This window comes from Bison bison, unplaced genomic scaffold (assembly GCF_000754665.1).
Source record: "Bison bison bison isolate TAMUID 2011002044 unplaced genomic scaffold, Bison_UMD1.0 scf7180017864063, whole genome shotgun sequence".
NCBI classification, from domain to species: Eukaryota; Metazoa; Chordata; class Mammalia; order Artiodactyla; family Bovidae; genus Bison; species Bison bison.
Window position 1 is genome coordinate 13638476 of NW_011494635.1, and position 9784 is coordinate 13648259.

The window sequence follows — 9784 nt, forward strand, 5'->3', positions numbered from 1 at the left end:
CCCCTCCCCTCCCCTCACTGGGTGCCTCCCAGCTCTACCACTGCCCCACTAGGCAGCCCACTCAACCCTCCTCCCAAGGAGGAAATAGGGGGAGGGCAGAGTGACGGGCTGAGGGTCCAGGCAGCAGGGGAACTTGGGCTCCTTTTCTTGGCGCTCCCTTGTTGGAGAGGTGGCAGGCCTTGCAGAGCCATGAGGTGCCCAGCCCCTTGGTGGGTCTGGGCTGCTACTGTCGGCCACCCTGTGTCCAGAGATGCTCTCTGTACCAATCTCCTAGGCCATGTAGCCTGAGGGGGACTGTGTGGGGTCTGCCAAAGCTGACACTGGGCTCCTGGCCTCCCTCTTTCCTGCACTCTTCTCCCTCCCTGGGCAGATTGGCAGGACACGTGGGAGCAGATGGCCTGCCTGTTGTTGAGAGGGCTACCTGCCTAGCCCCTCCCTGCCAAGGTCTACAGCCTGGGCTAGTCCTGAGTGTGTGTCTATATGTGTATGTTGGAGGAGGTAAGGGCTGAGGCTGGAGGCTTGGTACCCAGGGAAGATCTGCTGTCCTGTTCTTGGAAAGGGTCACCTGGAGGCTTCTTAGCTCTACCCTCACCCCTCTGACCAGGATCCTGTAGGACAACAGCCCCATTTGCTTGGCTGACCCCACACCCAGGGCCACTATCCAGCTCTAACTACAGTTATTAAGTGCCACCTGCCTCTCAGGCACTCCCCTCATCGAGTTTCTGAGGTCCTATGAGTGTCTGTGATGTCTTCCTATGTCTTCCCACTTGATTCCCTCAGCCACCTTCTGCTTTCGTGCTCAGCCTACTGCTTTCATGCTCAGAACATCATTGTCCTAGGCCACCTCTTCCCCTAAACCTCACCTTTTCTTCCAGTAGAAAACTCTGCTTGATCTTTGGTGCACTGCCCACTTCCTAGCTCCTTTGGGCCCAAGCCTGAGCCCAAGGCCCTTGTTTTGGGGGGTGGGGGGGTAACTATGATTGCTCTTGAAGAGCAAGGCTGAACTGAGAGAATCACTGACCCCTGGGTTCAAGAGGCCTGAGGTAGCCCAGTGTTTGCCCAGGGTAGTCCTGGCATGGCCATTAGTGGGGGTTGGGGCAGCCAGTCACTTCCTCCTCTGGGGGCCCTCTTAGAGTCCATCTCCCAAAGTAAGAAGGGAAAGGCAAATTTCTAACACACCAGCAATAAAAATCGGAGGAGGTTTGGCCCTCGGCCCTTGTATTTTTCTTTTAACTCTCTCCTTCCCACCCCCAAGACTGGGTTTGTGGGGCAGGCTGGAGGGAGCTGGCAACTACTGTGAGCAATCCCCCGACCCCTGACCAGCCTCCTCTCATGACTGGTGACTGTTTAACGAGCTGTGCACCCCACACACAAACAGGAGTGCCCTTGTGGCCTCTGTTCTGCACAGCCCCTTCTGGTGCCCCTTACCAGTTCTCTGAGCTGGGTGGGGGGCTGTCCTGGCAATCACTGCCCATTCCACTCACCCTTCATTGCACCGGCCCCAGAACCTGGGCCTGGGCCAGAGGGGCAGGAGGAAGAGGAGGCATTAGTATGAAAAAAAAATTAAAAAGTAGAAAAAAATGAACAGACTCAGCTTTGGGATTTCCAACCACAAAAGAAATTATATATAAATATATATAAATATATATCTCTACCATATGTGATGGAAAGACTTCGTTTTCTTTTCCCAAAGAAATAAAATGGAGAAAGCCTCTTGAGTGGCACTTTTTTGGCATGCTTGTGTTTGCAGGTGTGGGAGGTGAGGCTGGGTGAGGGGAGTGTGGAGGGCAAAGCTGGAATAAACACTCCAGAGGAGACATGAGACCGGAGGTGCTCACTGGGCCATGCCAGGAGGTTGGATCAAAGACCAATCTCCTCCATGTTGTCCAGGAAGAGTAGTGCTCCCACTTTTCTGCCTGAAGGGGCTTTCTCTTCAGTTCAGACTGTTGCCAAAAGGGTTTCCAGCTAGTTCCAGCTCAGAACTTGGATACTAGACTGTTGGTCAGAAGGAAGGTGATGCAGGATAGTCTGGAGCATCCTGATTAGCCCACGTGTGAGGGCAGAACATATAGATATGAAGGCTAAAAATCAGTTTGTAATTAGTAGTGTGGCTCCAAAGACAGAAGGGACCCACGTGTGCTTCAAGTGCTTCAAGCATGTTTATAATTCCTTTGGTTAGGCTCACAAAGCTCCTCAATTAAGAATGTACTCTGCCACAAGTAACACAACCTGATTTACAGGACCCCAAAGAGTGGTTTATTTTTCTTCACCTGATACAGTCTGGACATAAGTATGCTCTAAGTGTCAGAGATGTTGGGTTCATCAAGGACCTAGACTTTTCATCCTCCTCCCATCCTTTGCATGTTGTTCTCTCCATGCCACAAGGCTGCAGTCACAGTTCTGTGAATTGACTGAGGCAGCAGCACTTTATCAAAAAAGTAAATGCTTTCCCAGAAACTTCCCACCATCCTTCCCTTAAAATTTTTTTTTCATCCCTTTAAATTTTGTGGGCTGGAACTGAATCGGATGCTCTTCCCACTTCAAGGGAGGCTGAGAAGTTGAGTATTTGGCAAAGAGGAACGGGTTGTCACAGCTGCTGAGGAGAAATTACGGTTTATTTCATCTCCTAGGCTCGTTCTCAGTTCTGCTGGCAAGGATGGTCATAATCAGCAACTCAGTGATCTGGCTTCAGTGAGAGAACATTCTCTGAGAAGGGGTGTCAGTGGTCTAGGGCCTCAAATGCGCACCCTGAGGCAAACAGTGCGCTCCACAGAGCTCAGGAGTTGGGATGCCAGGCTTGCCACTCGCAGTGAAGTGTCCTCCTTACATTGATTTTGTTTACCTGTCAAGATGGTGCCCTGGAGGGAGCACCATTCCTCAGGTCCCCCTCACAGCCCTTTAAGGCACCGACGAGGTGTGACCACCCTGATCAGCAGTCTCCAGTGCCTCAAAGTACGGGCCGTCTGCTGCCAAGTCCTCCTGGAAGTCCCGAGAGTCTCTTCCCTGCCTAATTGCCCATACTCACTCAGGTGGGAGCCCCGCTACTTGAGGAGGTGGAAGACCACCCTGGCTCATCTGCCAAAGCTCTGGCCGCCTCAACCAGCTCTTCAAATCCATTTCTCCTAACAGGTTCGTCTATCCATCACTAACTCTCCTCCTGAGAGCACTCTGTGCAGACGAGAAATCTGGCTTAGAGAATTTACAGGACTTCGCCAAGGCCACAGAACCCTGAGTAGCGGTTTGAGATTCGAACCTGTATCTAGGCTATTCAGTGACTTCCACAGCGATCCGTCCACTGCGGGGTTTTCCCTCCGCAGGTCCTGGCTCCGCAGTGACGTCTTCCCGTGGAAAAACGTCCTTGGAAAACGCTGACAGAGTCTTTTGAGCCTCGGCCGCACCCGTCACTCGATCAGCAACCGGAAGTAGCGGGCAGCTCACCGGAAGTGGGGGCTGTGAGGCCAGGGTGAAGCTGGAGGAGTCGTCGTGGTTCCGCAGCCTGCGAGAGTGGCGAGTGCTGTTGCGTCGCCCGCACTCGCCAAGCTCAGGTGAGTGACGGCGGCCGGGGAGGAGGCCGTGGCGGCGCTCCCTGCCGAGTTGGGCCGCGCTTCCAGGCCTGAGCTCCCCAGGCCCAGCTCTAGGGAGAACCTCGGATACCTGGAGTCCTGTGGCCTTTGGTAAGCGGCTTATGGATCAGATGGTAAAGAATCTGCCTGCAATGTAGGAGATCCGGGTTCAATCCCTGGGTCTGGAAGATCCCATGGAGAAGAGATTGACAACCCACTTCAGTATTTTTGCCTAGAGAATTACATAGACAGAGGAGCCTAGCAGGCTACAGTCCATGGGGTCGCAAAGAGTCGGACAGGTCTAAACGACTACCACTACCACTTCTTACTTATACCTTGATTTTTCCTCTGTGAGACGAATAACAGTACTTGTTTCACAGGGCTTTTGTGAGAACGTAATGAAATATTTTGCCGCTCCTCTTATCCCACTTCAATGTATGCGATTCACCTGGAAATTTGGAGATTTGGAGTCTGTAAGTCTGGGGTGGGACCCGAGATTCTGCGTTTCTCACCATTTTCCAGGTGAGGTTGATGCTGTTCCTCCACAGGCTGCACTTTTAGTAGCAAGGCCCTGCGGTATTTGCTTAGTACCTGGGACAGGTTGAGTCTAAAGTAAATAGCAATACGAGATATATACCCTCCCCCCGCCTTTTTTTTTTAAACAGATAGTTTTCTGGTTACACAAGCCTAAGGATATTATGGGTATCTCCCTCCGTTTTTTTATGTCTGGGGATAAGAAAAATAATTGCCATTTTTCTTTCTGTACAAACCATGACACAGCTCTTCTCTGCTAACTCTGGGAGCTTTGGGGCCTCTCCATACCAGTTATATTCATGGGCCTCCTCAGGTGATGCTTCATTACCCACTTAGAGCAGACTCCTGGAGGTTCTTCATCCTGTGGAGTTGGAGCACTATAACCTCTGTGCTTTAGTCATTTGTTGCTGCTGGAATCTGAATTTATGTTTTCTGTGCTTTACTCACATTCTGTGAGTCGCCTAGATTTTGTGCCTCAGTGCTCTGAATGGCCTTAGGCAAGCTCTGGGATGAATTTGCTACTGCCTGGTAGACCAGAATAAAATTGAAAAACTCCATGCTACATAATACAACTGAAAAAGCAAGGCATTTGGCTGTTATACAGGCCTAATTTAATTTGTCAGTATGGTTTTCTTCCCCATTCATAAGTTTATATTTTCAGGTCCCCAGTAAGGCCTTATCGTTCGGCATGCAAATAAGTCAACTTTGATACCAAAGGATTCTGATGTTTCCCCTTCACTTTTCTGAAATACCATACTATGCAGTCTTGCAAATATAGGAAAACCGATAAAATCAAATATTTGGTTGTCCTAAAAGTGATGGGTACTTGAACTGTTTGTTTGGAAATGTTTTCACATGATTGTGGATGCAGATACTTTACCTGTTGGGATTTTGTCAATCCTCTCGTAGACTCCAGCGCCGAGAGAAAATCAGTTTTTTGTTTTTTTAATTCTCAGGACTACTCAACACATTATTTGATAAGACGAAAGTGGAGTTTGAAGTATCCCTTTATTTGTGGTAATTTTAGAATTTTATCAGGACATAAGTGGGTTAAGTTTTTCTAGCAAAAGAATCAAATCAGAATTGAGATCTGGTATCTGGTAAATTGAATATGCTGAGGGTGTCATATACTTAATCTACAGTTAGCATGGCTGCCTTCCTCCGCCTGGCTCCCCTCCTCTAACTTCTGGACTGTAGTTTAAAACGAAGCTATTCGGCCTTGCTCAGACCTGTACCTGGAAGGTGGAAAGGTAAGATTTCTCGCTCTTGTGAAATCACATCATTCAGGGTGGTTTGGGCAGTGTCTTTCAGAACAGCCGTGGTTGGTCCAGTGGTGTCTAAGGCTCCACTCTGGTTCTTTAGGACCCCTAAAGAGGAGATGGGGAGGGGAGTATCCTTGGGGCATTTACGCTAGGAAAGGGACTTTGTGAAATGATGTCACATAAATTTGAACCTTTAGAGGAGACATGAGGAGTTAACCAATTGGGCATCTCTTAGTGTTCTCTTTCCAGCTTTCTTATGGATTCTTTGGGAACCCTTAAATAAGGAGGAACTAACTCTCCTCTGTGTTTGTCTCTAGGCAAAACATCCTGGCCTCTTTTTCTTTGTAGTGCCTTTTCTCCCCACTCTTCTGCTTTATTCATTCTATATCTTCCTTGTGTTTCTTCCCTTTTCTTCTCTACACTACTCATTACTCATCTTCTAAAGTGGTTGTATTTCATTTCTGTATACGCAGATATAGTGTAGGAGAAGGCGATGGGACCCCACTCCAGTACTCTTGCCTAGAAAATCCCATGGACGGAGGAGCCTGGTAGGCTGCAGTCCATGGGGTCGCAAAGTCTGACACGACTGAGCGACTTCACTTTCACTTTTCACTTTCCTGCATTGGAGAAGGAAATGGCAACCCACTCCAGTGTTCTTGTCTGGAGAATCCCAGGGACGGGGGGGGGGCCTCGTGAGCTGCCATCAGTGGGGTCTCACAGAGTCGGACATGACTGAAGCGACTTAGCAGCAGCAGATATAGTGTCTCTGCTAAAAGTTGCATGGCAGAAAAGTGAGTAGCTAACTGCCATTTGCAGTTTGTGTCTGCATGGCTCTAAGATTAGTTTGTCATCGTTCATTACTGGGCATCCATAGAGAAGTTCTACAGACAGTAGGAAGTGCTTATACTGAAAATAACTTTTCAACCTTTTTCTTGAGTATTTAGGTTACTTTATCTATTCACTGGTTGTCTTCTTGAAGAACAGTTTCTTGTTAGAACATCCTTTTTGTAAATTTAATTTTTTCAAAGTTATATGTGTGCATGGCTTATATAGTTAAATTCCTTGGTGGCACTGTGGTTAGGACTTGGAGCTTTCACTGCCCACACCGCAGGTTCAATCCCTGGTTCAGGAACTAAGATTTCATAAGCTGCATGGCGTGGCAAAAAAAAAAAGGCAAATAGTTTGACAGATCTTATAACACTAAGTATTAACTCCATTTTTGTTCTCCAGAGACACTTTTCAACTATTTGTTTGTTTCTTTTGGTATTCATTGGTGTACTCTAAATAAATAACATTTGTATTTCTATTTCTTGATTTCTAGAACATCTCTATGTCCATAAAATCTTTTGACTTCTTTGTTATGGACTTGGATGCTCTAGGTCTCTTGTATTACTGTTCAGTTTCCCTCTTTTTCCCCTCCCTTTAACCTCCCAGTATAGTTTGCTCAAAATTTTTGTTTAAACGGATATTCAAGGTTTATATTAGTAAGATTATGTAAATATTATTTACAGCTGAGCAAGGAGTATAATATAACAATTCTTGTACAACTTTTTTGTATTGTTTGGAGTTAATAATTTTTGTTGCTCTTATTGGCTTGGTTTTCCATCTACCTATTACTTATTGGCTCAGCAGTAAAGAAGTCATCTGCCAATGTAGGAGCCGTGGGTTCGATCCCTGGGTTGGGAAGATCCCCTGGAGAAGGAAATGGCAACCCACTCCCATGTTCTTAGCTGGGAAATCCCATGGACAGAGGAGTCTGGCTGGCTACAGTCCATGGGGTTGCAAAAGAGTTGGACACAACAACTTAGTGACTAAACAAATTACTTGTTTATCCTCAGATTATCCATCAGAAATGTCAGTCTCCTCTCCTGTGTAATATTCATCTCTTCTAGCATAAACTAGTTGCTCTTTGTGTCTGTTCACAGCTGTAGTCCTGGAATCTTTATCATTATTCCTGGGGTTTCTCTTTACTTCCCTTCTATGTTGAACTGTAAATTCCGGATTCCATATCTCTCTTGCCAACTTTCACATCTTCAATTATGATAGTTCTCCTTACCTTGATACTGGGGCATCTTGTAAACTCATTCCTTCATGTAGATTTTTGTCTTTGATGTCTTCTTTTTGTTCTTTTTATAAGTAGTAATTACTAGTGATAGCTAGGATCTTAGACTGTTAAAGGTATGAGGGGCTTTTGAGCTTACCTAACCCTCCAGTTCTAACACTCCAGCTTCCTGGCACCTGGAAACCCTATACATTATTTGCTCTCCCTGCCCCCACCCTCCTGTCTGAAATCTGACCTCCCATTTTGTCTCTCCAATACACTAACAATGTGGGATTTGGAATCAGATAATCTTTGATGTCAAACCCCATTTTGTCCCTTAGCTGTGTAATCTTCATCAGGTTTCTTAATCTTGTGAAGACTCTTTTTCCTTATCAACAATATGGAGATATAAAAACCTACCTTGCAAAAAGGTAAGAATTGGAACTGATGCAGATGAAACTGCTTATTCAGGGCTTGGCACAGTAGAGACCCTAAAACAGTTGTGGCTCTTGTTCTTGTGGGATCCTAGTTCCCAGACCAGGGATCCAACATGCAACTCCTGCATTGGAAGCATGGGGTCTTAATCATTGGACCACCAGGAAAGTCCCTTAACCTGTATTTTTGCAAATCAGAAAGAGCCACATAATTCAAAACACTGGATCTATACCAGTCAAGCATTGATGATGCAAGAAATGGTTCTTCATTTCAGGACCACATACACTAATCTCATTAAGTAATCTTAGGTGATATTAATTGAAGTTACTTAAATAATGTGCTTTTAAAGTTGTATTAGTTATAAAAGTATTTGTTAAATTAATCTATGTATTCTTCTATTTAACAGTTTTAATCCTACTAAAAAGGAGAAAAAGTTAATTTGTCAAAGGTGTAGCAGAAAGTCTCCTAACAGCTATATACTTTCCTTTTATATAGGTGTATTTTAAGTGATGTCACTTGTTCTGTTTGTTCCACCGACTATTTGTATAAATCTTTCCATGTGTTGATGCCTGACACATGCTTATTCTGTAAACCAGGTTACTCCTTCTGAAAAGACATGGATTTTCAGGTTTTTTGTTATTATAAAAAAAAAATTTGTCTTTTTATGAAAGTTATTTCTTCAGATCTAGTTCTCAAGATGAGAAGGAGGACTTTGAACAATTGCTTTGGTTGGACGTTGCGCTGACCTAAATTTAGATTCAGTTCAGTTCACTTCAGTTCAGTTACTCAGTCGTGTCCACAACAGGTTCCAAAACAGGTACTCTTAAAAGCCTTGTTCTGTCAACTAAAGAGTTCCATTACTTGGTTTCTCCTTTGTTCCCACCATACGTGAGGTGCAGTGTTAATTGAGATTCCGTTTTGAGGCATAAATCTTTAAGTATCATCTGTTAAAGAAAAAAAGTATCATCTTTAAGTATCAAATGTTAAAGAAAAAAAAATCACTTCAGTACTATTTTCCTGATGTCTTCTAATTTTTAAAAAGTTGGCCATTTGCATTCATAGGAGTAAGCTAATGGTCTATAGCAAACTTTTTCTGTAAAGGGCCAGATAGTAAATATTTTATGCTTTGCAAGCCATATATTCTCTGCTAGAATTACTCAACTCTGCTCTTGTAGTGAGAATGCCTCCATAGACAGCATTTAAAGCATTTAACAAATAGCCTGGCAATGTTAAAACTTTACTTACAAAAACAGATGAGGGCTGGATTTGGGCTCCGGGCCATAGTTTGCTAACACTGGATCTATAGCATCTGGACCCACAGATTGAAACTTGGTGGGAGAATGGTTCACAGGCCACAGTATGGAACTAAGTGTATAAAGATTTGGTGTGAAAGAATTCTGTTTTGGTTCACAAAGAAATTAGGAGCATACCTTCCTGCCATCCAGAGAAGCCTGTGTGGCTGGGCTACTTGAAAAAAGCCTCTAACCTGCCCTGCAGTCCTCTGTTTCTTATGCTATGGGCTCCAGAAGGAAGGGACTGACAGGGGAGTTGCTTAGGCATTTCAGAAAATCATTCTGGCACCTTCAGAACCTTCATGGGATTTTCTGCATCATGAGCTGTGTCTGGTCCATATCTTGGCATCTTAGGGCTCCCTGAGTTTTGCTTGTGAGGCCTTGGCATTTCTCAAGCAGAAGGAGAGACAGTAAGCATTGAAAGCAAGAGTATGGCAGAGTCATTTTCATAGCCTGTCATGGTTTCTGCTGTAGAAGAAAAGTAGAACTTGTGCTGCTCTCAGGCAGAATAATCAACACCTGACTCACTGGAAGCATTGCTAATATGCCTCCTCCAGAGGAAAGCTCTGCTGCTCCCCTTGTTGTCAGCAGGGCAGTTGCATGAATTGGTGTTCCCTGAGCCCAGCTTGGAAATGCTCTTTGTGTCTCACCCATGAA

At 45.3% G+C, this 9784-nt stretch overlaps 2 protein-coding genes across 5 annotated transcripts in view; both read left to right on the plus strand.

Moving 5' to 3' along the window:
- Window positions 1-3454: 3454 nt before the first annotated feature.
- Window positions 3455-9784, plus strand: part of FASTKD5 (FAST kinase domains 5) — a 10265-nt gene continuing 3935 nt past the window's right edge. The window contains exons 1-2 of the mRNA XM_010836504.1: window positions 3455-3545; window positions 5240-5347. The gene's annotated coding sequence lies outside the window, so the exon portion shown is untranslated. The remainder of the gene's footprint in view (window positions 3546-5239; window positions 5348-9784) is intronic.
- UBOX5 (U-box domain containing 5) overlaps window positions 3463-9784 on the plus strand; it is a 47019-nt gene continuing 40697 nt past the window's right edge. For 3 of the 4 annotated variants that reach the window (XM_010836499.1, XM_010836502.1, XM_010836503.1), the window contains exon 1: window positions 5265-5347. The gene's annotated coding sequence lies outside the window, so the exon portion shown is untranslated. Of the gene's footprint in view, window positions 3546-5264; window positions 5348-9784 lie in introns of those variants that run through there. The other variant, XM_010836500.1, reaches the window with a different exon arrangement.